Here is a 27,373-nt window from a genome sequence, read left to right as displayed (position 1 = left end):
GGTTGAGGAGAAACTCTTTGCTCTACTGGTCGGGGTGAAGATACCCCGAACAAGCCCCTCAGAGGATTACTTTCCATAGTAACAAGTTACAGTAAATTTCAGCACACTATATAAATTTTTCCTTACCAAATTCCACCTAGCAAAGGCGCTTCACTCCCCGGCAACGGCGCCAAAAAAGAGTCTTGATGACCCACAAGTATAGGGGATCTATCGTAGTCCTTTCGGTAAGTAAGAGTGTCGAACCCAACGAGGAGCAGAAGGAAATGATAAGCGGTTTCCGGCAAGGTATTCTCTGCAAGTACTGAAATAAGTGGTAACAGATAGTTTTGTGATAGGATAATTTGTAACGAGCAACAAGTAACAAAAGTAAATAAAGTGCAGCAAGGTGGCCCATCCTTTTTGTAGCAAAGTACAAGCCTGGACAAACTCTTATATAGAGAAAATCGCTCCCGAGGAAAAATGGGAATATCGTCAAGCTAGTTTTCATCACGCTCATATGATTCGTGTTAGGTACTTTAATAATTTGGTATGTGGGTGGACCGGTGCTTGGGTACCACCCTTACTTGGACAACCATCCCACTTATGATTAACTTCTGTTGCAAGCATCCGCAACTACAACAAAAGTATTAAGGTAAACCTAACCATAGCATGAAACACATGGATCCAAATCAGCCCCTTACGAAGCAACGCATAAACTAGGGTTTAAGCTTCTGTCACTCTAGCAACCCATCATCTACTTATTACTTCCCAATGCCTTCCTCTAGGCCCAAACTATGGTGAAGTGTCATGTAGTCGACGTTCACATAACACCACTAGAGGAGAGACAACATACATCTCATCAAAATATCGAACAAATACCAAATTCACATGACTACTAATAGCAAGACTTCTCCCATGTCCTCAGGAACAAAAGTAACTACTCACAAAGCATAAACATGTTCATAATCAGAGGGGTATTAATATGCATATAGGATCTGAACATATGATCTTCCACCAATTAAACCAACTAGCATCAACTACAAGGAGTAATTAACACTACTAGCAACCTACTAGCACCAATCCCGGACTTGGAGACAAGAATTGGATACAAGAGATGAACTAGGGTTTTGAGAGGAGATGGTGCTGATGAAGATGTTGATGGAGATTGCCCTCTCCCGATGAGAGGAGCATTGGTGATGACGATGACGATGATTTTTTAGAATTGTTGGACTTACAGAAGTATTTGAAATAGTCAGATTGCTATAGACTGTTCTGTTTTGACAGATTCGGTTTTCTTTGCATTGTGTGCTTATTTTGATGGCTCCATGGTTTTCTTTGATGAGTTTTTGCCATAGAAAAGTTGGAATATGGTAGATATTATGTAGGAACAAAATATGAATTGGTTTGTTAGAGTACTTATAGTTATGATTTGCTTTCTTTTACTAACGGATCTCACGAAGGTTTTGTTGAGTTTTGTGTGATTGAAGTTTTCAAGTTTTGGGTTATATTACGATGGATGAAGGAATAAGGAGTAAGAAGAGCCTAAGCTTGGGGATGCCTGGCATCCCAAGCTATTATCCAAGAATGAGCAAACAACTAAGCTTGGGGATGCCCCCGAGTGGCATCCCCTGTTTCTTCTAACGACCATCGGTATTTTACTCGAAGCTATATTTTTATTCGTCACATACTATGTGTTTTGCTTGGAGCGTCTTGTATGATATGAGTCTTTGCTTGTTTTATTTTGTGTTTTAAGTCTTGATTCCTTGCTGGACACACCTATTTGAGAGAGCCAAAATTATGTCATGACTTGTTAGAATTGCTCTCTATGCTTCACTTAAAATTTTTATGAGCTATGGGCTTGCTCTAGTGCTTCACTTATATCTTTTTGAGCACGGTGTGATTTAGTATTGTTGAAGAAATGCTCTCCTGCTTCACTTAGATTTATTTGAGAGTTAGTAAAAGTTTCAAGATATTCTCTCTTGCTGCACTTAAATTAATTTGATAGAAAGAAAAAATTATGCTCATGATCTTCACTTATATTTGTTTGAGCTTGTCAAAAGCAACATATGAAGATTAGTTCCAAAGTGATAGATATCCAAGAAGGATATAATAAAAACTTTCATGAAGATCATTGGACAAAATAAACTTGATTCTTAGTAATAGTTTTGAGATATGATGATGTGATATGTGAGTTATGTTGATGAGTAATTATGCTTTAGTAAGAATATTGGTGTTAAGGTTTGTGATTCCCTATGCAACCACGAAATTCAATAATTATGCAATGAAATTATATCCTACTTGTGGTGCATTATTCGGTGTTAATTATGCTTAATGCTCGCTAATGAGATTATCCGTTTCTTGGTTGGTCGCTTCTTAATCTTTTGCTAGCCTTCATTTTGCACTAAGTATGATCTCTACTTGTGCATCCAAAAACCTTTAACCCATTTTTGCCACATGAGTCCACTATATCTAGCTATATGCAGTATTCCTTTGCCATTCTAAGCAGATTTGTATGTGCCATCTCTAATTTTACAAAATAAAATTAACTTTTGTGTGTTCGTTTCGCTCGCGGAGCGGTAAGGGGTGGCTAATATTTTCCATGCTAGATGTGTTATTCTCAAGATGAGTGTTTATTCACTTGTCATTGCACGAGAGTAAGGCAAAGGTATTAGGGATGCCCAGTCCCAAAATGAACAATGAATTTACTTTATGTTGTCAAATAATAAATTCCTTGGAAAGTGTTGGTATGGAGGGCAACTGTGGGTACGGCTAGCCATGAAAAGTGAAAGTATGGTTGAAAAAGGAATAAACTTTATTTTCTGTTTGGGAACCGCCTATGATATATCTAAGCATGGAAAGTATTGGGAACTCTAAGTCATTTTCGTTGGTTGGAAGGATACACCTCCCAAAAAAATTTTAACTCTAAGTTTTTCGCTTTGAGCTCTGGCACCTCTACATATCCCTATTCCCTCTATGAAGGGCCTTTCTTTTACTTTATGCAATTTTTATTTTTGAATTTGAGTCTTCATCTTCTCTTATAAAAGCACCAACTAGGAGGCAATATATCGTACTTGAGCATTGCGTGTAGCTAATATGCGAGTGTGTTTCATGAATGGATCAATGACTGAGCATGATGGGCCGGGGATAACTTATTTTAGCGTTGATATTTTGAAAGACATGGTTGCTTGTTGATATGCTTGAGTATTTAAATTATCATGTCAAAACTATACTATTATTTTGAATAATATAAAAGTCCAAATGCCCATGCTATAGAGAAAAGAAATATGATATGACATGATAGGCAGCATTCCACATCAAAAATTCTGTTTTTATCACTTACCTACTCGAGGACGAGTAGGAGTTAAGCTTGGGGATGTTGATACGTCTCCAACGTATCTATATTTTTTGATTGCTCCATGCTGTTATATTATCAATCTTGGATGTTTTATAATCATTTTATATCATTTTTTGGTACTAACCTATTGACATAGTGCCAAGTGCCAGTTGTTGTTTTTTTCCATGTTTTTTACATCGTAGAAAATCAATACCAAACAGAGTCCAAATGCCACGAAACTTTACGGAGATTTTTTATGGACCAGAATACACATAATGGGCCTTGGCTGCGGCTGGGGGGTGCTCCGAGGAGAGCACAACCCACCAGGGCGCGCCAGGAGGCACAGGCGCGCCCTGGTGGGCCCACCTCCGGTGCCCCCCGAACCGCCTCTTTGTTCAATAAATACCCCAATATTCCCAAAACCCCAGGAGAGTCGACAAAATATTCATCTAGCCGCCGCAGAGTCCAGAACCACTAGATCCAATCTAGACACCATCTCAGATGGGGTTCACCACCTCCATTGGTGCCTCTCCGATGATGCATGAGTAGTTCTTTGTAGACTTTCTGTCGTGGGTTTGTCACGGCAGATGTCCTCGTGAAAGTACTTAGTCGTGGAGCCATCACAACGGGTTAGCTTAAAGGGGTTAAACCGGACACGGGGACATGGGAGTTTATACTAGTTCGGCCCCTTCGATGAAGGTAAAAGCCTACGTCTAGTTGTGATTGGTATTGCTAGGGTTTTGAAGGCCAGGGAGCGAATCCGCTTTGTCTGACTCTCGAGTTGTTGTTGTCTGTCCCTAAACCGTGGCCGGGTCGTCCCTTTATATACATAGGTTGACGCCCGCCGGGCTGCAGAGTCTCGAAGCCGGATTATAAATGTATCCGGTTTGGCCTCTCTCTTTCTATATTACTATACAAGTTACATGACTAGGCCGGTTTACATTTACAGACTGTAACCCGCCTTTGGGCCCTCCGTAAAGCTCCATCATCTTTACATCTTCATGGGCTTCCAATCTTCAAAGAGTCAACCCGGCTACATAAGGCCGGTTTACCTCCAGTAGTAATATCCCCAACATTAGGCCCCAGATTGGTTTGAACTTGTTCATGTCAATCTTCCACACTTTAGAAAAAATCTTTTCTCTTATCTTCATTTTTGATCTTGTAAACCGCCGTGACGTCATACTTCAAAATTACGATAAACCGCCCTGACGTCATCCAACCGTTGATGTCGGAGATTTCCTTCATTTAATATATATCCAGTCATCGAGGCGACACCTTTATTAACTTATCCATTTTTTGGGCTCCTCGATTCTCGTACTTGCCATTTTATCAATTCTCCTTATAAATAGGACCGAGGGGTCATTTTCACCATCTCCCCCTGTGCCTCTTCGCGTCGTCTTCCTCGCGCCGCTCAGCCTCTGGAGCTCCGCTGCCACCGTCGACCGTCGCCTCTGCTCCGACTTTGGCCGCTCCATCACCCTGAATGCACCAAAATACTACGGCACTCTTCCGCTTCCTCACCAGCTCCGGTAAGTTCTCTGCTTTTTTCACCATAGATCTGTTCTAGGGCTTCGACATTCTTCGCAGTTCTTCCGAAGTTCATCAGTGCTATTCTTCCCTGTTCTTCCTTTAATAGATGGACACTTCATGCTTGATGCATCTCTTGCCGTAGCTTATCTACCATGGTCATCACAAATCCTTATGCGCAAAGAACCGATCTAGTCTGTCAAAAATTGCTTCAGTTCTGCACCCCTTCAAGATCCAATTATTTTTGCTTTTCTGTCTTATCTTTAGAACCAAAAGTTTTATAGGTCACTGTGAGATCTGTTTCTATGTTCCTGTGAGGTCTGTTTCTCCTCGCACCAATATAAGCGGTTTAACATTGTATAAATAGTCTATGCCATTAGCCCTCTGATAAACCGGAAGTTATGCTCCAGTTTAACAGTGTCTGATAAACCCTGTGCTAGCATTACCTTTCTCTCTCATTATACTAGTCTTTGGGTTGTACCATTTATCATATCAGCATGTTTCTTACTCCCTTGTCTTTTGTGTATAATCATGCGTAATTTATAAACCGGCCTTTTATTTTCAGTTTGTTCACTTTGCAATGGCCAAACAATTCACTGCCTGCAACTGGGCTCGTTCCCGGGTTACTGAGGCTCAATTGAATGAGATGGTTAGCATCGGCTCTCTGCCTAAGAAAACTGAGATCAAATGGCAAGTTTCAGGAACAGAGAATCCTCCAACCCCAAGACAAGGCGAGGTGATAATCTTTGTTGACCATATAGGCCGTGGTTTCAAACCGCCAGGGTCAAAATTTTATCAAGATGTGCTTGCCAACTTCCAACTACATCCACAAGATATTGGTCCCAACTCAGTCTCCAACTTATGCAATTTCCAAGTGTTCTGTGAAGTCTATTTACAAGAAGAACCAACTGCAGAATTGTTCCGGGATTTCTTTCACTTAAACCGACGCAAAGAGTTTGTGAATGGCCCGAACACAGATCTTGGTGGTGTCTCGATTCAAAAGCGGAAAGAAGTGGAATTTCCTCATGCCAAACACCATATCCACCCAAAGGAATGGAACCAAACATGGTTCTATTGCAGAGACACTTCGCCTGAGGATGAAAATCCCCTCCCCGGCTTCCGTGATCATAGATTATCCAATACTCACCCAATGCCACAACGCCTGAGCTCTTCAGAAAGGGCAAAATACGCTCCTCAAATCTCCAAGCTGCGGGCCTTTATGGCAAACGGTTTAACAGGCGTGGATTTTGTGCGCTGTTGGATATCCTGGAGTATCTTGCCGCTAAGCCGGCGTCCTGGTTTAATGCGCGAATATACTGGTGAAGTTGACGATCCTCAACGCCACTGCAACATCCAATTATCTGAGGAAGAAGTTACTGAAGGTGTAAAGAAAATTCTGAATGAATCGGAACGGGTCTGTAGTCAAACCGGTCTAAGTTCCTTCTATACCAAGAACAAACGCCTGCTGTAAGCATTACACTTCCTCTTCATCTCTAATATCTTTAACTTATACAAGCTGTAACCCTTCTTCATTATATATATAGGGTGATGACCCTTTCTGGAAACAGAAATCCATAGAGAAAGCGGCAAAGCCAACTGGAGACAAAGTGGTCAAACCAACCCGCCCGAAGACCAAAGCTGTAAAACGGACGTCAAAGCGGAAAACGGCTGACCGGAATAATATGGAACTTGATGATGATACTGATGACCTAGAAGTTGAGGTAGAACTTGACTCACTTGGCTCTCTTTTTATGCATCTTGTTAACAATGATCTTCCTCAAGAGGAGGCAGAAGCTAGTCAGGCTGATGACGTAGAGGTAATTACCCTTTCCTCCGGTTCAGACTCTATGCCAACACAAAAAACTCGCCAAGCAATCCGGAAAGTAAGCTTTTCTCATCCTCTTGCTCACTTGGATCCAACATTTATTTTGAAGACTCAACAACATGAAGCTCGCCGGACAACCCGACACAGTGGCCAATAGGTCACCTCTACCGGTTTACCTGATACTTCGGTTTGGAAGCGCCGGTCTGGGGTCTCTCCTACTTCTGACCATTCTTACCCCAAGGCAGGTTATTTCAGACAGCCTCTTAATCCGTCCGATTCAAATTATCAGGTGACACCTCCTTCCTCTTCTGGTGAATCGACAACAACTCAACTCCCCCCTTTGAAAACTTTGGCCGGGTGAGTTATGAAAAATCTTTCCTTTCAATGCGCCCTACATCTTTTGAACAGGATGTTAATCCTTTTTTATTCTGTTTGCAGGGCCAAAGCCAGACCCAGCAAGAAAGCTCGGGTCACCAATCTGCCAGAAGACCCTGTTGCCGAAGAAGAAGAACCAAGAGGTGAACCGGAGCAGACTGGTGAACCGGAAGGCCTCCATCCTGAAACGACTTTTGATGATTTGCCCCTTGACGGCCAACATACTGACGAACCAACAGATACTGAGCCTGCCGCCCCTGATACTGAACCGGCAGAACCAAACCGGGCTAATCCAGTGAAAGACACTAAAATTCCATCATCATCCACCAAAGATCCTGAAGGCCAAGGTGATGACGTTATTATTACTGGAATAGGCCACAGCTCTCCTGGTCATCCCGTCATTTTGGCTCAGCATAGTGCCAAAGAAGAGCAAATTGCCAGGGATAAAGGTAAATGGAGCAGCGACTTATCAAACTATGCTCATCTTAACACTGATGAACTTCATTTCGGCTTCTTGAACCGTCTGCACTCAAACCGGGATTATGAAGCCGGTTTGGTGAATTTGATGAAAGAACGATATGAGGTAAATGCTTCTCCCTTGTACATTGATTTATAGCTGAAATACTATTCCAAGTAGCCCCCAAGAGCCGTTTTATGATTGTCAATCATAAACCGGGTCTTTGTAACACTTCAAGCATCCCATCATTGATCCTTGCAAAGGCGTGTCCTCAATCATAGATAAGACTCATGTTTGAAAAAAAATTAGATAACGTTCTGCAGCATAGCCCCCAAAGGCCGGTTTAACTTGGCAAGTTTAATCCGGTTTTTAATCCACACCGCTGGTTTAGAACAAATGTACATTAGCCCCCAAGTGTCAAGGATAATGCTTGCATTGTTCTGGAGACTTGTATAGAGGGTAGTATTTGAGAGCAAATAGGCATTAGCCCCCAAGTATGAAGTGGATAACTTGTTATATGCTTTATACTTAGTGCATAAATATGTTGTTTTGTTGAATATACCTTCAATGTTGCAGGTTGAACTGAGAAGCAAAGATTCCCAAAACTCTGACTTGCAAGAAAATGTGAGGTCTCAACAAGCCGAAGCTGCAAAAGCCAAAGAGGAGCTGACGTAGGCCCTGTCCGGAATGGAAAAATTGAAAGAATCCTTCAACCGAGATCGTGCTGAATGGGAAACCGAAAAAGCCGGTTTGACCAAAAGAGCTGTAGATGCCGAGGAAGCCCTAAAACCGGTGGTTGAAGAACTAGCCGGTTTGAAGCGCCAAATCAATGCTATGTATGTTGCACCAGTCAATGAATCTGAAAACTGACCAAAATGTTGATAAAATCTTTGGCAGGAACTCGGATCACTCATCTTGGTGCAGATATGCGGATGAAGCTCAAAGCGGCATATACATTGGTTGAGCAGCTATACTCTGGATCTCAGCGAGCCATTAGTACAGCGGCTTATAACAAACCGGCGCCAACGTTGATTAAGGAGACCCTTGAGAAGCTGGGCATGTTACCGGCGCGTATTGTCGAGTTGAAAAGAGCCGCTGCGAGAGCAGGAGCATTAACTGCCCTTATTCGAGCCAAGGCCTGGATTCCAGACCTTGAAGCGGAGGATATCATTAAAGGATATCCAGGCGTTAAAGAAGACGGTTCAAACTTTGACAATGATGATCTTCGGCGGCTGACCAAACAGATGCGGCCAGCGGCCAGCAAATTGGCTAAGGACACCGACTTGTCCCATTTTCAACCGTTTTATGATGCAGAAGGGAAAAGATAGTCGGCCGATATCCATGAAGTCAAAGAACTTGTGCCTCCGATTCGTAAGCACACTTATGCCCCTGATATTAACCCTTCTGATCTTATCCATGAGGAAGCAGTGTTCCAAGCTTTAACTGGAATCGATTGGTCAACGACTGATTTCCAGCGGCTGGGGAGGGATGAAGATGTGCCGACACCAACTGATCCGCAACCGTCAAACCGTCATGATGAAGAGTCCTGATCTGGTCGCCGATTTATATGGCTACTGTGAAAAACAATGGCACTGTTTGAACCGCTTTGAAGCTTCATGTAATAGGATAGCTGAAACTTTGTTTATCTGCCATGCCATCGAGCATGTTTTATAACACTTTGTGACAATCTATGCCGCCCTTCAGGATATATTTTATGCATAGCCTATGATGACTTGCCTTCCTGTGTCCAAAAAACTTAAAAATGTCTAGCGGTTTACCGCTAAACATGTCATAATATCCAAGAAGTATATAGTACTTCAGCTGAATAATCAAGTGTTTGTACAAAAAATAATGTACAGAACATACCTCATTGATTGACCAAACGTGTATACAACAAAGGTGTTTAACACCAACCCGATACATTTGATAATTTCAACTTCATAATGCTGGTCTATCTATTAAACCGGACCGCTATAACTACCGGATTTTCTTTATAACACTGGTGATTTAGTCAAACCAGACTGGGTCAATGACCATCGGTTTATAATTGATCATGTGCCAACAACTGGTGTCGGCGTTCTGGGAACGGGGGTCCCCAGACTTGCCTGCCTGCGGCCTGCGGCGTGGCTCAAAGGGGGGCCCAGCACAGCCCATCTTCACCAACACAAACTCAAGACCCTCGCGAGGGGCTAAGCCTTGCGGGGCGGACGACACAGAGCTTCCTCAGGCACGGCCTCGTCAGGCTGGCTCATGAGGAGGCGGAGAGATCAAGGCGGGGTACCTCCCGAGGTGCCCGTGATGCAAGCCATGACGACTCAGGGCACCAGGCGGGTGCCAGCCCGCGCAGTGTCCTCCTTTCCTCTTTGGTGCAAAGGGGGCAAGCGTAGCCGCAGAGTACCGAGGCATCAGGCAAAGGTTGCCATTTCGGTGCAACGAGACCAAGACCAGGAGGACTACGAGACGGAGGTCACCGTGGAGCCCAAGACGGCGTCATCACCAGAGCTTTGCGCAGGCGAAGACTACTTTTGTTAGGATAGTTGATACTTGTTGTCCCCTTTCAAATTAGCCCGCCATTGTCAGCTCCCTTCCCGCTCAATATTTGGGAAGAGGACCAGGGCCTCTATAAATAGGACCAGACACCCACATGGCAAAGGGGGTCGACCAGTTGGAAAGAGGGAGAGAGAGAGAAAGGTGGCTGAACTCCTCCCAGCAGTTCATCGCCCCAGCCAAGAACAGACCCTCGCGAGGCTGTTCTTCCTTGTACTGTTCATCATCATCAGCCCAAGAGGCAATCCACCACACCACACATTGTAGTAGGGTATTACACCACAACGGTGGCCCGAACCAGTATAAACCATGTGTCCCTTGTGTTGTTCTTTTCATAGCTTTGATCCTAGCGTGGCGGAGGGGTGCAGGAAGGTAGGAGGCGAAATCTCTGCGCGCACCCCAGTGTTCGAACCTCAAGGGTCTGCCGGAACCCGAAATCCGACATTTGGCGCGCCAAGTAGGGGTGCGCCGGAATTCGTCTTCCACCGCTCCGCTCTCCTCCAACCATCACGCTCATGTCTGACGCACGTCGGGCCCGCGCGAAGCGCCGGGCCGCCCTCGCTTTCCGCGTCGCCCAGACAGCCCCTGTCGGCGGGCGTCCTCGCCGTTCCCCGTCACCTGCCGTCAACGCCGCCACCGGCCCGGCGGGGGACGAGCAGCAAGCATCGTCTCAGCATCCATCTGTGCGCCAAGACGGCCCCACCGCGACTCCCTCACTCGCCGCGGCTGGATCTTCGTCCCGCCTGCTTCGTGCGCCCATGGAGGCTCGGGCTGCACTCATCGCGGCAAACGAGCTCCTGCGCTACCGTCCCATCGACGACGTCTACGAAGAATGGCTCGACCGCGTCGCCGAACTCGTCCGCGCCACAGATGGCTCCTCCGCGCCGTCTGCTCCGCTGCACCGCACCCCGCCCCGCGCGGGCGACGATGCTCCGGCGGCGCCCCGGCCGCCTCCCCCTCAAGAAGACGCCATGGATCCAAGATGCGTGGCCCCTGGGCGGAACCCACTCCATCAGGTGCCCGCGCCGTAAGAGCAGAGCTGCCAAGAAGTCCCTCGCCCGCCAGAAGCTGCCCGGGCACTCCCTGCTCCAGCTCGTCGCGACCATCCTCCTGCTCCGGCGCGTGGGGACATGCAGGACCAGGCTCTCCATCACCCAAGGCCTCCCGTGGCTACAGCAGGCTGCCGCGCCTACACCACCGAACTGCGCAGCATCGCGTGGCCATGCAAGTTCAAGCCAAACCTGCCTCCTCGCTACGACGGCACGGCCGACCCAGCGGAGTTCCTCCATCTCTACGAGCTGGGCATCGAAGCTGCCAACGGAGACAAGAAGGTCATGGCGAGCTGGTTTCCCATGGCGCTCAAGGACGGGGCCCACACCTGGCTCCTGAACCTGGCTCCAGGCACAATCTCCTTCTGGGAAGAGATGCGCACCCGCTTCATCGCCAACTTCCAAGGTACTCGCGACCGGCCACCCGCCGTGAGCGACATGCGCCGCATCAAGCAACAACCCGGGGAGACCCTGCAGAAGTACATCCAGTGCTTCAACAACGCACACCTCAAGATTCCCAAGGTGACTGAAGAGGCCATCATCTCAGCCTTCTCCGACGGCGTGCGCGACGTCAAGATGAAGGAGGAGCTGGCGATGCATGAAGACCTGTGCACTTCTTTGGAGCTGTTCAACTTGGCGAACAAGTGCGCTAGGGCTGAGGAAGGGCATCTCTCCCTCCTTGAGCTGCCTGTCGCAGACCCAGAAGAGAAGAAGCTCAAGGCCAAGGAAGTGAAGCGCAAGGGGGCTGCCGTGCTCGCGGCAGAACCAGACACCAAGCGGGGCAGAGATCAGCCCGAACCTCCCAAGGGCAGCCGGTACTGCGTGTACCACGACCTCCACACCCACAACACCAGCGAATGCCAAGAACTCCGAGCCGTGCGTGAAGGAAGGATCGGCCGTCGCCCTGACCGTGGTGACCGGGGATACGGCCGAGGAGGAGGAAGGAACGCAGGGCGCTGGGAAGACCGTGGCCCATGCCAGGGGTGGCGCGACCAACCTCGTGAGGAACGCTGGCAAGACCCACCTCGCGAGGGAGGCTGGAGGGATCAGCCTCGCGAGGATCGCCCGCAAGGCAACGTAGGCCTCCCACCGCTGCCGCCGTAGCCAAGGAGGAACGAGGACCGCCACCAGGACTAGGAGGCTGGGGGCTTCCAGGAGCCTCACGCGATCGCCTGCATCCTGGGCGGAGCTCAGGCCCCAGCCTCTCAGCAAATCTTCAAGCAGTTCACCCGCGAAGTGAATGCAGCCCTTCCCAGGCTCGAAGCCACGCGCCCTCTCAGGTGGTCGGCGTGTGCCATCACCTTCAGCTCAGCAGATCAACTCAAGTGTGTGGCTACAGCCAGAGTCCTCCCGATGCTTTGGTCCCCAATCATCAGCAACGTGGTGGTCACCAAGACCCTCATCGATGGCAGGGCAGGGCTCAACGTCCTGTCCGTAGAGACGTTCAACAACCTCCAAGTGCCCTACAGCCAGCTTCAGCCAACCAAGCCCTTCTCCGGTATCACCGACGGCTCCACGGTCCCGATTGGGCAGGTCCGCCTCCCCGTCACCTTCGGGGCACGCGACAACTACCGCACTGAGCTCATCGACTTCGACGTCGCTCACGTCCGCCTGCCGTATAATGCCATCCTCGGGTACCCGGCGCTGGCCAAGTTCATGGCCGTGACTCACCACGGCTACAATGTCCTCAAGATGCCAGGAAGCGGCGGAGTCATCACGGTGCCCTGTGAAGAGAAGGACGCAGTGTGTTCCCTGGAGCGAGCCTTTTAGGCCGCATCACTGGAAGACCCGGATCGCGGAAGCAGGAGGCTTCCTGAGGCCGCCCCCAAGAAAAAGAAGACATCGTCCGGCCTGGCCCCTCAGGAGGTAGGCCCCTCTGGGCCCGTGCCTGCCCAGGGGAACCTCCTTCCATCGCATAGGAAAGCGCGCCCGGCGCCCTCCTCAGGCAGTGCTCGGGGGCTCTCCCCTGGAGGGCCACCGACCTAGCAAGGGTCACGAGGGAGGCGCTGGGGCACCACATGGAGGCGTGTTTCGAAGCACGTTTCCCTCAAGAAGGAGCAAGGCAAGGAGATCCAGACCCACAGGAGTTCGTCAGCAAGGCCATTCAGGAGCTACAGGAGTCCAGAGTCATGAGAGGCGCCCGCCGCCTACCAGCAGTGGCTCCCCATCTAGGCGAGGATGGCGGGCTACGCGTCTGCGTCGATGTACCAGGGCTCAACCAAGTCGCCTCCCTGGAGCGCCTCTGGCCCTCGCGAGTGAGGCGCTGCGGAGGTCCACCCCACAGCTACATTCGCATGCCTTACGGCTTGCCGAGCGTGGCTGACGCGTGCCAGCGCCTCATGAGGGGCATCACGGAGGCACAAGAGGCCAGGTGCTCCGCAGCCCTGGCGGAGATGAAGATGGCCCGCGAGGAACCGCCAGCGCCTCCGGAGCCTCCCGAGGCCCCTGGGCCAGGGGGCTCATGAGGATCGGCCTCCGCAGCCCACCGAGCCGGCTACACCAACACCCCTTCGTCTTCAGCATCATCAAGTGACATCTTTCAAGTTTCACTTCCAGCTGGGAGCGCCCCCAGGGCTGCATTATTCCCAGGCCGCGTGGGTCCGTCCCTGCGGCGTGTATCCCTTTTATTTCGCGTCGTTAGCTTACCTTGTTGGGGGCGCCCCTTGGGCTGCATGATCCCCAAGCCGCTTGGGCCAGGCTCGGCGGCATGTACCCCATTTGCATTCATTTCCGGTTATGCGTTAGAACTGCCATGCTTGATTATTTGATGCCGGTGCGCGGCGCCTCCTCTTCTCCATGTTGACCACTTGCACGTTAAAGGGGGGGTACTTGAGCATCGCGACTCAGGGCTCTTACTGGCTCTCCAGCCCTCACCCTCTGGCCTTGACCACGGCATCGCGACCTGGCATACCAGCGACGGCTGAGACCAGCTCGAGGGCCGGGACCCGAGGATGTAGAGTGCATGCATCTAACCGAACTTGCAGGGACACAACACAAGATAAGGCCCAGTGCCAGGCACAACCCGCCTAGAGGTAGGGCCCCATGAGTCCCGCGCTGGCTCACGGATGCCCAGATACACCTCACCAGGCCCTACCGTGCCAGCCACGTGTCAGGGTAGGGCTGTACACGCCCCGGGGGCTCCTCCCGGAGGGGGGCCCCCTCCCACGCACCAGTGGAAGCACCATGCTCCGCGCTGGCTGAGGACACTGCCGAGGAGCGGCTATGCCCGTACTCATACGGAAGCGCTATGCTCTGCGCTGGTGATAAACAACTGAGGATGGCCTCTGGGCCGCATCAACCTCAGGGAGCCCAGTGCTCAGTGTCTAGCCTCATCACAATGCCTCCCCTCGGGAGTGCCGCGCGAGGGGGCCGGGCACGGGGGCTGCGCCAGGGCCACACCCAGGCGCACGCCGCCCAGCCGGGTCCCCACAGGCCTGGTTCGTCGCGGGTCTCTCCCCGAGCGGAGCCATCGTATGAAGGCCGTTTGAGCGTCAAGGGGGACTCCTGAGCATCGCGACTCAGGAGCCTAACTGGTCACGTAGCCCCTCACTCCTTTGGTCCCGTCCTGGTTTCCGGTCGGGGCTATTGCTGGGTGAGGTACGCGCGTGGCCGGGCTCTGCAGACGTAGAACGGTGGATCCACCCACATCACACCTCCCTACTTGCTCTTCGTGTGCCAAGGGGGACTCCTGAGCATCGCGACTCAGGAGCCTAACTTGTCACGTAGCCCCTCACTCCTTGGTCCCGTCCTGGTTTCCGGTCAGGGCTATTGCTGGGTGAGGTACGCGCGGGGCCGGGCTCTGCCGGCATAGAACGTAAGCAAGTAGGAAGGAAAAGCACAAATTTCAAAGGAATTCGAAAGCAAATATTACAGTCCACACTGTTATCCCAATATCAGGCGCAAGTTTAAACGCCTCCCCGAGGCATGATACATGTGCAGGAATCAAAAGCAGGACAGGAGCCACGATGGAGTCACTTGACGGCGGGGGAGCAGCGCGGCGTGGGTTCGCCTCACGGAGCAGCGGGGTCGACAGCGCCTTGCTCCGGCTTGGTGCTGAAGGCCCGGAACTTCCCCAGCAGAGCCTCTGCGCGACCCTTCACGGCCTCGGCAGCAGCCGCCACACGCTTGCCGCTCACGGGCTCCAGTAGGCTCTCAAGGTCGAACCCGGGATCGCGAAGGTGGATGTGGGTGAGAACCCGCGTCAGTGCTGCAGAAGACAGAACACGCGCCTCGAGCTCGGCCGTGGGGCCGAGGCCAAGGGCGACATCTTCAAGAGCGTGGACCAAGAAGGGAAGCAGCTTGGCGGGGCCGTCCTCGGCGCCGGCCAGCGGGCTCTCCAGGCCGCTGTCGTAAAGCGTCCTCAGCGAGGAGCGAGCCTTCGCCTCCAGCTCCGTGAAGGCCGCGCGGTCTTCGGTGAGGACCAGGGCCTTGCCGTCCAGCTCGGCCTTCCTCGCCCCCACTTCCTGCTCCAGCGCACCTAGGCGGTCGCGGAGTTTCTTGAGCTTGGCCTCCCGGCCCTCGACGGCCGCCTCGCGAGCCTTCACGCCTTCTTCCTGTTCTTGGCGAAGGCGAACCTCTTTCGCGAGCTGATCCCGCAGGCCCTGCAGCTCGTCCTCCAGCACCTTGCAGCGACCACGGACGTCTACCACCTCTCGCAGGGCTGCATCGCGAGCAGCCTTCGTCTCAAGGACGGCCTGCTTCTCCTCGTCGCATGCCATCAAGGCCTAGACCAGCGCCGCCCGAATCGAAGCGTCGGAGAGAACCCATCCAGAAACCAGCTCCAAGCGCCCGGCCACCAGGCGAGGGTCGGCGCCGAGAAGATCCTGCCGCAGCCGGTCCAGCTCAGCAACAGTGTGGTCCAGAACGGCGGAAGGAGTCGAGGAGATAGCAGCCGGTGGAGTAGGAGGAGAAGGCGGCAGCACGGCCGCAGCATCCTGAGGCGGAGTCTGCCACGCCCCAACAGCTGTAGCAGCGGCGGCAGACGGGAGTACCTCGGGAGCCACTTGGGCCGTGGGGGCTGAGCTCGCCCCAGCTGGCTCAGTCAGGCCCCGCAAGGATGACCGGGCAGGAGAAGCTTGTGCGTCGCGGTCACCTTCCTTCAGGGGCGCTGTCATGAACGGAACCTCAGGAACCCCCTTTGACTTCTTTGCTGCGGGCGCCAACCTATCCAAAGATGCGGACGTCAAGCCTCAGAAGCAGAGCAAGAGATAAAGACAAGAATCGAATGCTTACGGGTCGTTGCCAGTGAGCTCAAGTGGCCTCCGGCCAAATTTGAAGCCTGAAAGCCGGCTGGAAGGGTCAACCTCGGGAAGCTTGGAGGCGGAAGGTGCGTCTGCGGTTCGCCCCGGGGCCGGGGGAGACCCGCGGGAGATCAGCCCGGTCCTATCCTTCTTCGGGATCGGGGGCGAGCTCCCGCCGTCCTGCTCGTCGTCGTCTTCGTCGTCATCGTTCGGAGAGAGGCGGAGAACGCGGGACCTGCACCGGGGGAGGGGAGCCCTTGACTCTCCGTCATTCGCCTCGGAGTCAGGCCCTTTTCCGCGCTCCCCTCCTTCTTCCTCTTCCCTGGAGTCGCCGGAGGGCACGTCCACCGGTCCCTCGGGAGCCTCCAGGGGCACGGGCCCTTCCCCATTGAAGACGGGCATGGACTTCACTACCCACTCCCAGTCGTCGCGGAGGAACAAGGGCGTAGGAGCGCCCTCCAACCTCGCCACATTGCCCCCGACCAGAGATTGGAGAACCGCAGCCAAGTCTCCGTCGGCCCAGGCCGCGGGGCTCAGACGTGGCCTCCACATTGGAAGCGAGTACTGCCGAAGCGGAGCCAGCTGGTGCTCCAGGAACTCCCTCAGCAACGATGCGCCGGTCAGCTTCGCCGCCGCCATGTCAGCCGGCCTCAGATCCGCGTCCATCTTCTCCAACACCATCTTCGCGCGGAGATCCGTGAGCTCCGCTCGACCCCAGTTGCTGGAGCTCGTGGGCTGCTCGGTGGGCAAGATCAGCCGAGGGTGGATGCGCTCAGCGTCCACCAAGACCCACTTGCTCCTGAAGCCCTCAATCCTCTTCCTAGATTTCGAGATGGCAATGGCGCCACCGTACGCGACGAAGCTCGCGCACGCGGAAGCAGGACCGCGAGAGGTCCGGAGGGAGAAGTAGTGGCGAAGCAAGGACACTAAGGGCTGCACCCCAACATGGGCCTCGCAATAATAAGCAAAGATCGCGAGGAGAAGGAAGGAGTTGGGATGGAGATGCAGAGCCTGCAGCTTGTAATGGCGGAGGACAGAGAAGAAGAACTCGGAGAAGGGAGGCACCAGGCCAGCAACAATGGCACTTACGAAGAGTGGATAGAAGGTGCTCCTCTGACACTCAGGGGTGGCGGAGCCGGCCTTGAACACCTTCGCCCCGTCGATGCCTCGCACCGTCGCTATCCGGCGCAACCGGGCCAGGCCTGCCTCCGACACGTTCGGCGGGTCCAGGGCAGACGAGTACCAAGCTGCGGTCGGGGGCTGGCGAGGCGCCATGGCTTCCTGGGTCGCAAGGTCAGAGCAGATCTGGAGATTTCGGAGGAAGGAAGGAGAAGTGCAGGAAAGGGGATCTGAACAGCAACCAGGGGAAGCAAGAAGAAGGGCCTAGGCGGACGCCACTCCCTTATCAACTCACGCGGCTGCTAAGGCGCCCACGTCCAATCAACCGCCACGCGGCGCCCAAGGCCGCAGGCTGTTAGGGCCCATGGCGCTTCGCTCTTGCCCTTCCGCCTACCTGCACGGCCAAGTCCGGGCGCGCCTTGGGCCCGGGGGCTACTGTCGGCGTTCTGGGAACGGGGGTCCCCAGACTTGCCTGCCTGTGGCCTGCGGCGTGGCTCAAAGGGGGGGCCAGCACGGCCCATCTTCACCAGCACAAACTCAAGACCCTCGCGAGGGGCCAAGCCTCGCGGGGCGGACGACACGGAGCTTCCTCAGGCACGGCCTCGTCAGGCTGGCTCACGAGGAGGCGGAGAGATCAAGGCGGGGTACCTCGCGAGGTGCCTGTGACGCAAGCCATGACGACTCAGGGCGCCAGGCGGGTGCCAGCCCGCGCAGCGTCCTCCTTTCCTCTTTGGTGCAAAGGGGGCAAGCACAGCCGCGGAGTACCGAGGCATCAGGCAAAGGTTGCCATTTCAGTGCAATGAGACCAAGACCAGGAGGACTACGAGATGGAGGTCACCGTGGAGCCCAAGACGGCGTCATCACCAGAGCTTTGCGCAGGCGAAGACTACTTTTGTCAGGATAGTTGATACTTGCTGTCCCCTTTCAAATTAGCCCGCCATTATTGGCTCCCTTCTCGCTCAATATTTGGGAAGAGGACCAGGGCCTCTATAAATAGGACCAGACACCCACATGGCAAAGGGGGTCGACCAGTTGGAAAGAGGGAGAGAGAGAGAAAGGTGGCTAAACTCCTCCCAGCAGTTCATCGCCCCAGCCAAGAACAGACCCTCGCGAGGCTGTTCTTCCTTGTACTGTTCATCATCATCAGCCCAAGAGGCAATCCACCACACCACACACTGGAGTAGGGTATTACACCACAACGGTGGCCTGAACCAGTATAAACCCTGTGTCCCTTGTGTTGTTCTTTTCATAGCTTTGATCCTAGCATGGCGGAGGGGTGCAGGAAGGTAGGAGGCGAAATCTCTGCGCGCACCCCAGTGTTCGAACCTCAAGGGTCTACCGGAACCCGAAATCCGACAACTAGTGGTTGGAAAGCAAGCCGAGTCAAGGACGCCGGTTTATCAAAAAACACTTATGATTGTCAACAAACAAAATTCAAATAGGAAAATATGCGAGGCTTTTTACGAGCCGCCAGGCTCCAAATCGAGGCTTTTCATGGGCTGCCAGGCCTCTGAGTTAAACCATTTAACAAAGCCTTTTAAGATGGGCCTCCAATTAACCAATCATCGTTTTAACTGTGACAAGTTCAGGCTCTGTAAAAGATTGACTTGTCAAACGTTCGATGGGTCATGCCAGGATTTCCTGGATAGGAGTGGCTTACTTGATGAAGGCAAGTTAACCCGGGGTTTTAGGTGAATACACTAGGCTTCCAAGCCATGGCTTGATAGCCAATTACGAGGGTCCTTTCAAACTCTTTTTTGTTTTGCAAAAAAGAGCACCCAAGTAACTTTGTGAGTGATGCTCAGCGTGTGCCTATGTTTGAGTTTGTACTGTGTACAATACTCTCTTTGGCTCCACAAAATTTTCCTTGTGCGGCTGAAATGCCTATCAAGAGGTGTAGCTGTGGTTCAAACATGACCAAGCCCCCTAGTGATTTTCTTTATCTTTATGCAGCTGCTAAAGCCGGTTTAACAAAGACGGTGCTTTGACCGTTAACTTGTAAAAGCACACATATTATATAAGAAAGAACAGATACCCCGCTTATAATGGAGGCTCCGGTTTATTATACGGTATATACACTGTCATAAATATGTACAGGTGAAGAGCCTATGGCTTCAAGTATAGTAAGGCCGAAGGAGAGCTATGTTCCATGGCCGCTTTGTCTCCTCCTCCGATTGACATGAGTCTTCATGCTCTCGAACATCAATGAGGTAGTAGGATCCGTTGTGCAGATTTTTGCTGACCACAAAGGGTCCTTCCCAAGGGGGGGATAACTTGTGCATATCAGTCTGATCCTGGATGAGCCGGAGCACCAAATCACCTTCTTGAAAGGTTCTAGTTTTAACCCGGCGGCTGTGATAACGTCGAAGATCTTGTTGATAAATCGCCGAACGTGCTGCTGCAAGATCCCGCTCTTCATCCAACAGGTCCAAAGAATCCTGACGTGCCTTCTCATTATCAGCTTCAACATAAGCTGCCACACGGGGCGAATCGTGACGGATGTCACTAGGAAGAACCGCCTCCGCTCCATAAACCATGAAGAAAGGCGTGTAACCCATAGACCTATTGGGTGTGGTGTTGATGCTCCATAACACCGAAGGTAGCTCCTCGACCCAACAACCCGGTGTCCGCTTTAAGGGGACCATAAGCCTTGGTTTGATACCCCGTAGAATTTCTTGATTTGCCCTTTCCGCTTGACCATTAGATTGGGGGTGAGCCACTGATGCTAGATCAAGCCGAATGTGCTCACGTTGACAGAATTCTTCCATCTCTCCTTTTGATAAGTTAGTACCATTATCTGTTATAATGCTATGTGGAAAGCCAAACCGGAATATCACCTTTTTGATGAATCGAACCGCCGTGGCTGCATCACACTTGCTGACTAGCTCTGCCTCTACCCATTTAGTGAATTTATCAACTGCTACTAACAGATGGGTCTTCTTGTCCTTGGAGCGCTTGAAGGGTCCAACCATATCCAGCCCCCAAGTTGCAAACAGCCACGTAATTGGAATCATCCGCAACTCTTGAGCCGGAACATGCGCACGGCGGGCAAACTTTTGACATCCATCACATCTTTTGACTAAATCCTTCGCATCAGCATGCGCTGTAAACCAGTAAAAACCGTGGCGAAAAGCATTGGCAACCAATGACTTTGAACCGGCGTGGTGACCGCAATCCCCTTCATTAATTTCACGCAAAATCTCACAACCTTCTTGAGGAGAAACGCATCGCTGAATTGCTCCTGAAACACTGTAACGATGTAACTCCCCGTTGAGTATGGTCATGGACTTGGACCGCCGGATTACCTGTCGAGCCAACGTTTCCTCAGCTGGTAACTCACCCCGGTTCATGTAATCCAGATATGGGATTGTCCAATCCGGTATGGCATGCAGAGCTGCCACCAACTGAGCCTCCGGATCAGGAATAGCCAAATCTTCTTCGGTTGGTATTTTGACTGACGGATTGTGCAATACATCAAGAAAGACATTGGGCGGAATCGGTTTACGTTGGGAACCAAGACGACTTAAAGCATCCGCCGCTTCATTCTTCCGCCGGTCTATATGGTCCACCTGATAAGCTTTAAAGTGACCAGCCACTGCGTCCACCTCTCGCCGATATGCAGCCATGAGTGGGTCCTTAGAATCCCAACTGCCAGACACTTGCTGAGCCACTAGATCTGAATCGCCGAAGCACTTAACCCAGCTCAAATTCATCTCTTTAGCCATCCGAAGACCGTGGAGTAAAGCCTCATATTCAGCTGCATTGTTAGTACAAGGGAACATTAAACGGAGGACATAACAAAACTTGTCACCTCGTGGGGAAGTTAATACGACTCCAGCCCCCGAACCCTCTAACTGTCTGGACCCATCAAAATGAATAGTCCAATATGTATTATCTGGTTTCTCCTCAAGTGCCTATAACTCCATCCAATCGTTGATGAAATCTATGAGTGCCTGGGACTTGCTGGCCGTGCGGGGTATATATTTGAGCCCGTGAGGTCCAAGCTCAATGGCCCACTTGGCAATCCGACCTGTTGCCTCTCTGTTTTGAATGATGTCGCCCAGAGGAGCTGAACTGACCACTGTGATAGGATGGCCCTGAAAATAGTGTTTGAGCTTCCGGCTTGCCATACACACCCCATACACCAGTTTCTGCCAATGTGGATACCTCTGCTTTGACTCAATGAGCACCTCACTGATATAATAAACCGACTGTTGAACCGGATACTCTTTGCCAGGCTCCTTGCGCTCTACCACAATGGCTACGCTGACAGCCCGGGCATTAGCAGCCACATATAATAATAATGGCTCTTTATTGATCGGTGCTGCCAGCACGGGCGGTTCCACTAGCTGCCCCTTCAGATCTTCAAACGCCTTATCAGCTGCTTCACTCCAGACAAAGTTATCTATTTTCTTGAGCATCTGATATAAGGGGATGGCCTTCTCTCCAAGGCGGCTGATAAACCGGCTCAAGGCTGTAATCCGGCCGGCCAGACGTTGCACATCGTTAATACACGCCGGTTTAGCCAAGGACGTAATTGCTGCAATCTTTTCCGGATTAGCCTCAATGCCTCTGTTTGAATCCAGAAAGACTAAGAGCTTGCCTGCCGGGACACCAAAAACACACTTCTCCGGATTGAGCATCATCTTGTAAATCTGGAGATTGTCAAAGGTTTCCTGTAGATCATCTATCAATGTCCCCTCCTTTCTGGATTTAACCACAATATCATCCACATAGGCATGAACATTGCGCCCAATTTGCTTATGAAGGCAATTCTGAACACATCACTGGTAAGTTGCCTGGGCACTCTTGAGTCCAAAGGGCATGGAAACATAGCAGAAGACTCCAAAGGGAGTTATAAAGGCTGTCTTCTCCTGGTCCTTAACTGCCATTTTGATCTGATGATAACCAGAGTAAGCATCCAAAAAACACAAACGGTCACAACCCGCCGTAGCATCAATTATCTGATCAATGCGAGGGAGAGAAAAGGGGTCTGCAGGGCAAGCCTTGTTTAAATCTGTGTAGTCCACACACATGCGCCAAGTGTCGTTTTTCTTAAGAACCAGCACCGGATTGGCTAACCACTCTGGATGAAAAACTTCAACAATAAACCCTACAGCCAATAAACGGGCTACCTCTTCACCTATAGCCTTGCGTCTTTCCTCATTGAAACGGCGGAGGAACTATCGGGCCGGTTTGAATTTAGGATCAATGTTGAGTGTGTGCTCAGCGAGTTCTCTCCGTACACCTGGCATGTCAGAAGGTTTCCATGCAAAGATGTCCCGATTCTCACGGATGAACTCGATGAGCGCGCTTTCCTATTTGGGATCCAGGTTAGCCCTGATGCTGAACTGTTTGGATGAATTGCCAGGGACAAAGTCAACCATTTTAGTGTCTGTAGCTGATTTGAACTTCAATGTTGGATCATGTTCCGTAGTTGGCTTTTTTAAGGAGGTTATGTCTGCTGGATCAACTTGCTCCTTATAGAATTTTAACTCCTCCGTGGCACAAACCGACTCAGCATAAGCCGCATCACCTTCTTCACACTCCAAAGCAATCTTTCTACTTCCATGTACTATGATAGTCCCCTTATGACATGGCATTTTAAGCTATAGATAAACATAACATGGTCTTGCCATAAACTTAGCATAAACCGGCCGCCCAAACAAGGTGTGCTACGGACTTTTGATCTTTACCACCTCAAATGTCAATGTTTCTGACCTTGAATCGTAGTCATCTCCAAAAGCTACTTCCAAAGCTATCTTACCAACAGGGTATGCAGACTTACCAGGCACCACACCATGAAATACCGTATTCGACGGTTTAAGATCCTTATCTGTCAACCCCATACGGCGAAATGTATCATAATACAAAATATTGATACTACTTCCCCCATCCATGAGCACTTTAGTGAACTTGTATCCCCAACTTGAGGGGCTACCACCAAGGCCAAATGACCTGGATTATCAACCCGGGGCGGGTGATCCTGTCTACTCCACAAAATAGGTTGCTCCGACCAGCGTAAATACTAAGGTACTGCCGGCTCAACAGAGTTGACTTCCCTTTTGTGAAGCTTCTGATCACGTTTGCACAAACTAGTAGTGAAGACATGATATTGCCTGCTGTTCAGCTGTTTGGGATTGCTCTGATAACCCGACTGCTGTTGCTGCTGACTCCCCTGATGGTTATAACCTCCCTGGTTGCCTTGGTGTCCTTGATTGACGTGTCTGGTTTGATTGCCTGGAAACCCTGAACCGGAACCACCACCTCCGTAACCCGGCCCGTGGAAACCTCCTCCTGAACCGCCGGGCGGGCCGCTGTCATATTGGAACATATTGGAATTCTTGAAATCCCGCATGATATAACAATCTTTCCAGAGATGTGATGCCAGTTTCTCCTTCGATCCATGGTTTGGACAGGGCTGTTTAACAAACGCTCCAAACTGTTGCCTGGCCCTCCACCCCTCTGGGGCTGCTTGCCTTTACGGCGCTGGCCATTCTCCTGCGCGTTGGTATTTGCGACAAAGTCCAAACCACTATCGGCCTTGCGCTTACTAGCGTTTACATGGCCTACCGGATTATGTTGTTGGCCTTTGGCATTGCCGTTCTTCTTACCCTTCTTTGGTTTGTCCTCCTCTGAATCCGGATCCTTGGTATTATCTGAATCGGCATATTTAACCAAAGCGGCCATGAGTGTTGACATGTCGTTGTAGTGATGTTTGAGCCTTCCCAACTTCTGTTTTAACTGTTTGAAATGGCAATTGCCCTCTAATGTTAACACTGCGGTGTCTGCATTGATATGATCTGATGAATGCAAAATCGCCGAGACCCGTTTGACCCAATGGGTTGTGGATTCCCCTTCCTCTTGGACACAAGCAGCCAGATCTACAATTGACATTGGCTGCTTACACGTATCCTTGAAGTTCTGGATAAACCGGTGCTTCAGTTCGGCCCATGATCCAATAGAGTTGGTCGGCAAGCTCTTCAACCAAGTGCGAGTTGTTCCTTCCAACATCATGGTGAAATATTTGGCACACACCGCCTCGTCCACATCTAACATCTCCATTGCCATCTCATAGCTCTCCGCCCACGCCTCTGGCTGCAAATCGGCGGTGTAATTTGGTACCTTACGCGGTCCCTTGAAATCCTTGGGTAGTCGCACATTACGCAAAGCGGGAGTTAAACGCGGTACCCCTAAGGAACTGAACATCGCCCCTAGCTCCACGGAGGCGGTGGGGTGAACCGGAGTATGCTGTCGTGCTCCGTGTCGAGCTGTCAAGTCGGCCTCTCGACGTGCGCGGCCATGGTCCACAACATCTTGCGCATTAGCACCTCCCCCAGCCGGGTTGTTCCCTCATGGCGAATTTCGGTGACGTGCACTACTGGACACGACCGGTTCATCCTCCACATGCTTGCTATAACTCCGGCTTGGACGGGGAGTGGAATGAATCCTCTCACGGCTGTGTGAATATGCTTGCTGTTGATTTAGTGTTGTCTGAAGGAGATCCCTGGCCCGACGCGCTTCTACTGCAACTGGTGACTCGCCGTCGGTTGGGAGGGCCGCCAGGCATGAAGCGGCAGCCACAATGTTGTCCAACGGGTTGGAATAATGCCCGGGCGGCATTGATAGTACAACGTTGTTCTGGCGAGGCAGGTCCGTCGTGCGCGGCTGAACCGGTGCTCCTGCTCCCGGCGCCCCGCCCGGTTTAGCGTGGGCTGGTTACCAGCTCCTGCACCTGGCGTGTTGAAAAGATTCTGTGGCTCATAAACCGACGGGAGACGTGATCGGTACCTTCTTCTCATGACTTCCTCTAGAGCATTCTGATCCAGTCTAATCCAGTAAGCCTATGCTTCCAACTCGGCCCTCTCCGTAGCCATCCTGGCGTTCTTTGCTGCCAGGTCCGCTTTAGCCTGGGCTATCTGATCTTTCACTTTTACAATCTCCACATCGTGCTAATCCCTGGCTGCTGCGTCTACCTCCGCGGACATCAATGTTGCCAGAGCATTGAACAAATCAGACAAGACTTGGGCCGGAGGTGGCGCCGAGCTTCCTACCCCTGCTGGTGTGGCCGTCGCTGAACCGGAGAGCATTGCTGCGGCAGTAGATGAATGAGGCACCGATTGTGTGCCGGGCATGAAGATGGCAGCCCGGTTTGGCAGACCGGGGGAATCCGGAATACTGTTGCCCTCAGATCCTCCCTCAATTCGGCCGTCCTGCAACTGGTAAAGCGATTCGGTTTCTCTAGAAGACTCGTCATCAGAGCAGACTACGGTTTCTCCATCGGACACCGGTACGTCCTTGTACCCCGATCCATGGACCACACCTACGAAAACATGCCTTGCCTCGGGCTAAACCGGCGAAGAACTTGCATGCCGAGCCATTTCGATGATGTCGGTGCAGATGTCCGGCTCGGGGGCCGGTTCGCCGATCTTGCCGATGAAGACGTGAATCCCACCAAAGGGGACCTGGTACCCGTATTCGATTGAATAGGCCTCGGGACCCCATCCCGCGTTGTCGATGTAGAGCTTGCCACGACGACTCTTCGTCATCGGGCCCACAGTGTATCCCTTGAGTCCATCGAAGCTACCCTTTAAGAACACAAAACCATCATGCGATAGCCCCACGGTGGGCGCCAACTGTTGTGGGTTTGTCACGGCAGATGTCCTCATGAAAGGACTTAGTCGTGGAGCCATCACAACGGGTTAGCTTAAAGGGGTTAAACCGGACACGGGGACACGGGAGTTTATACTAGTTCGGCCCCTTCGATGAAGGTAAAAGCCTACGTCTAGTTGTGATTGTTATTGCTAGGGTTTCGAAGGCCAGGGAGCGAATCCGCTTTGTCTGACTCTCAAGTTGTTGTTGTCTGTCCCTAAACTGCGGCCGGGTCGTCCCTTTATATACATAGGTTGACGCCCGCCGGGCTACAGAGTGTCGAAGCCGGATTATAAACGTATCCGGTTCGGCCTCTCTCTTTCTATCTTACTATACAAGTTACATGACTAGGCCGGTTTACATTTACAGACTATAACCCGCCTTTGGGCCCTCCGTAAAGCGCCATCATCTTTACATCTTCATGGGCTTCCAATCTTCAAAGAGTCAACCCGGCTACATAAGGCCGGTTTACCTACAGTAGTAATATCCCCAACACCTTCGGGTCCATAGTTAGTAGCTAGATGGCTTTCTCTCTCTCTCTCTCTCTCTTGATTCTCAATACAATGGTCTCTTGGAGATCCATATGATGTTGCGGTGTGTTTGTTGGAATCGATGAACTTTGAGTTTATGATCAGATCTACCTTTTTATATCCATGAAAATATTTGAGTTTCTTTGATATCTTTTATGCATGATCTCTTATAGCCTCGTATTTCTTCTCTGATATTTGGGTTTTGTTTGGCCAACTTGATCTATTTATCTTGTAATGGGAAGAGGTGCTTTGTAGTGGGTTCGATCTTACGGTGCTTGATCCTAGTGACAAAGGGAACCGACCTTTATGTATCGTTGCTACTAAGGATAAAACGATGGGGTCTATCTCTACATAGATAGATCTTGTCTACATCATGTCATCATTCTTATTGCATTACTCCGTTTCTCCATGAACTTAATACACTAGGAGCATGCTGGATAGCAGTTGATGTGTGGAGTAATAGTAGTAGATGCAGGCAGGAGTCGGTCTACTAATCTTGGACGTCATGCCTATGTAATGATCATTGCCTGGATATCGTCATGAGTATTTGAAGTTCTATCAATTGCTCAACAGTAATTTGTTTACCCGTCGTTTGCTATTTTTCTCGAGAGAAGCCACTAGTGAAACCTACGGCTCCCGGGGCTCTTTCTCATATTATTTGCCTTTGCGATCTATTTTATTTGCCTTTTATTTTCCGATCTAGTAAACTAGAAATACAAAAATACCTTGCTGCAATTTA

Source organism: Triticum urartu, chromosome 7, assembly GCF_003073215.2.
Source record: "Triticum urartu cultivar G1812 chromosome 7, Tu2.1, whole genome shotgun sequence".
NCBI classification, from domain to species: domain Eukaryota; kingdom Viridiplantae; phylum Streptophyta; class Magnoliopsida; order Poales; family Poaceae; genus Triticum; species Triticum urartu.
The sequence above is the reverse complement of the archived record's forward strand: the minus strand, read 5'-3'. Positions refer to the sequence as shown.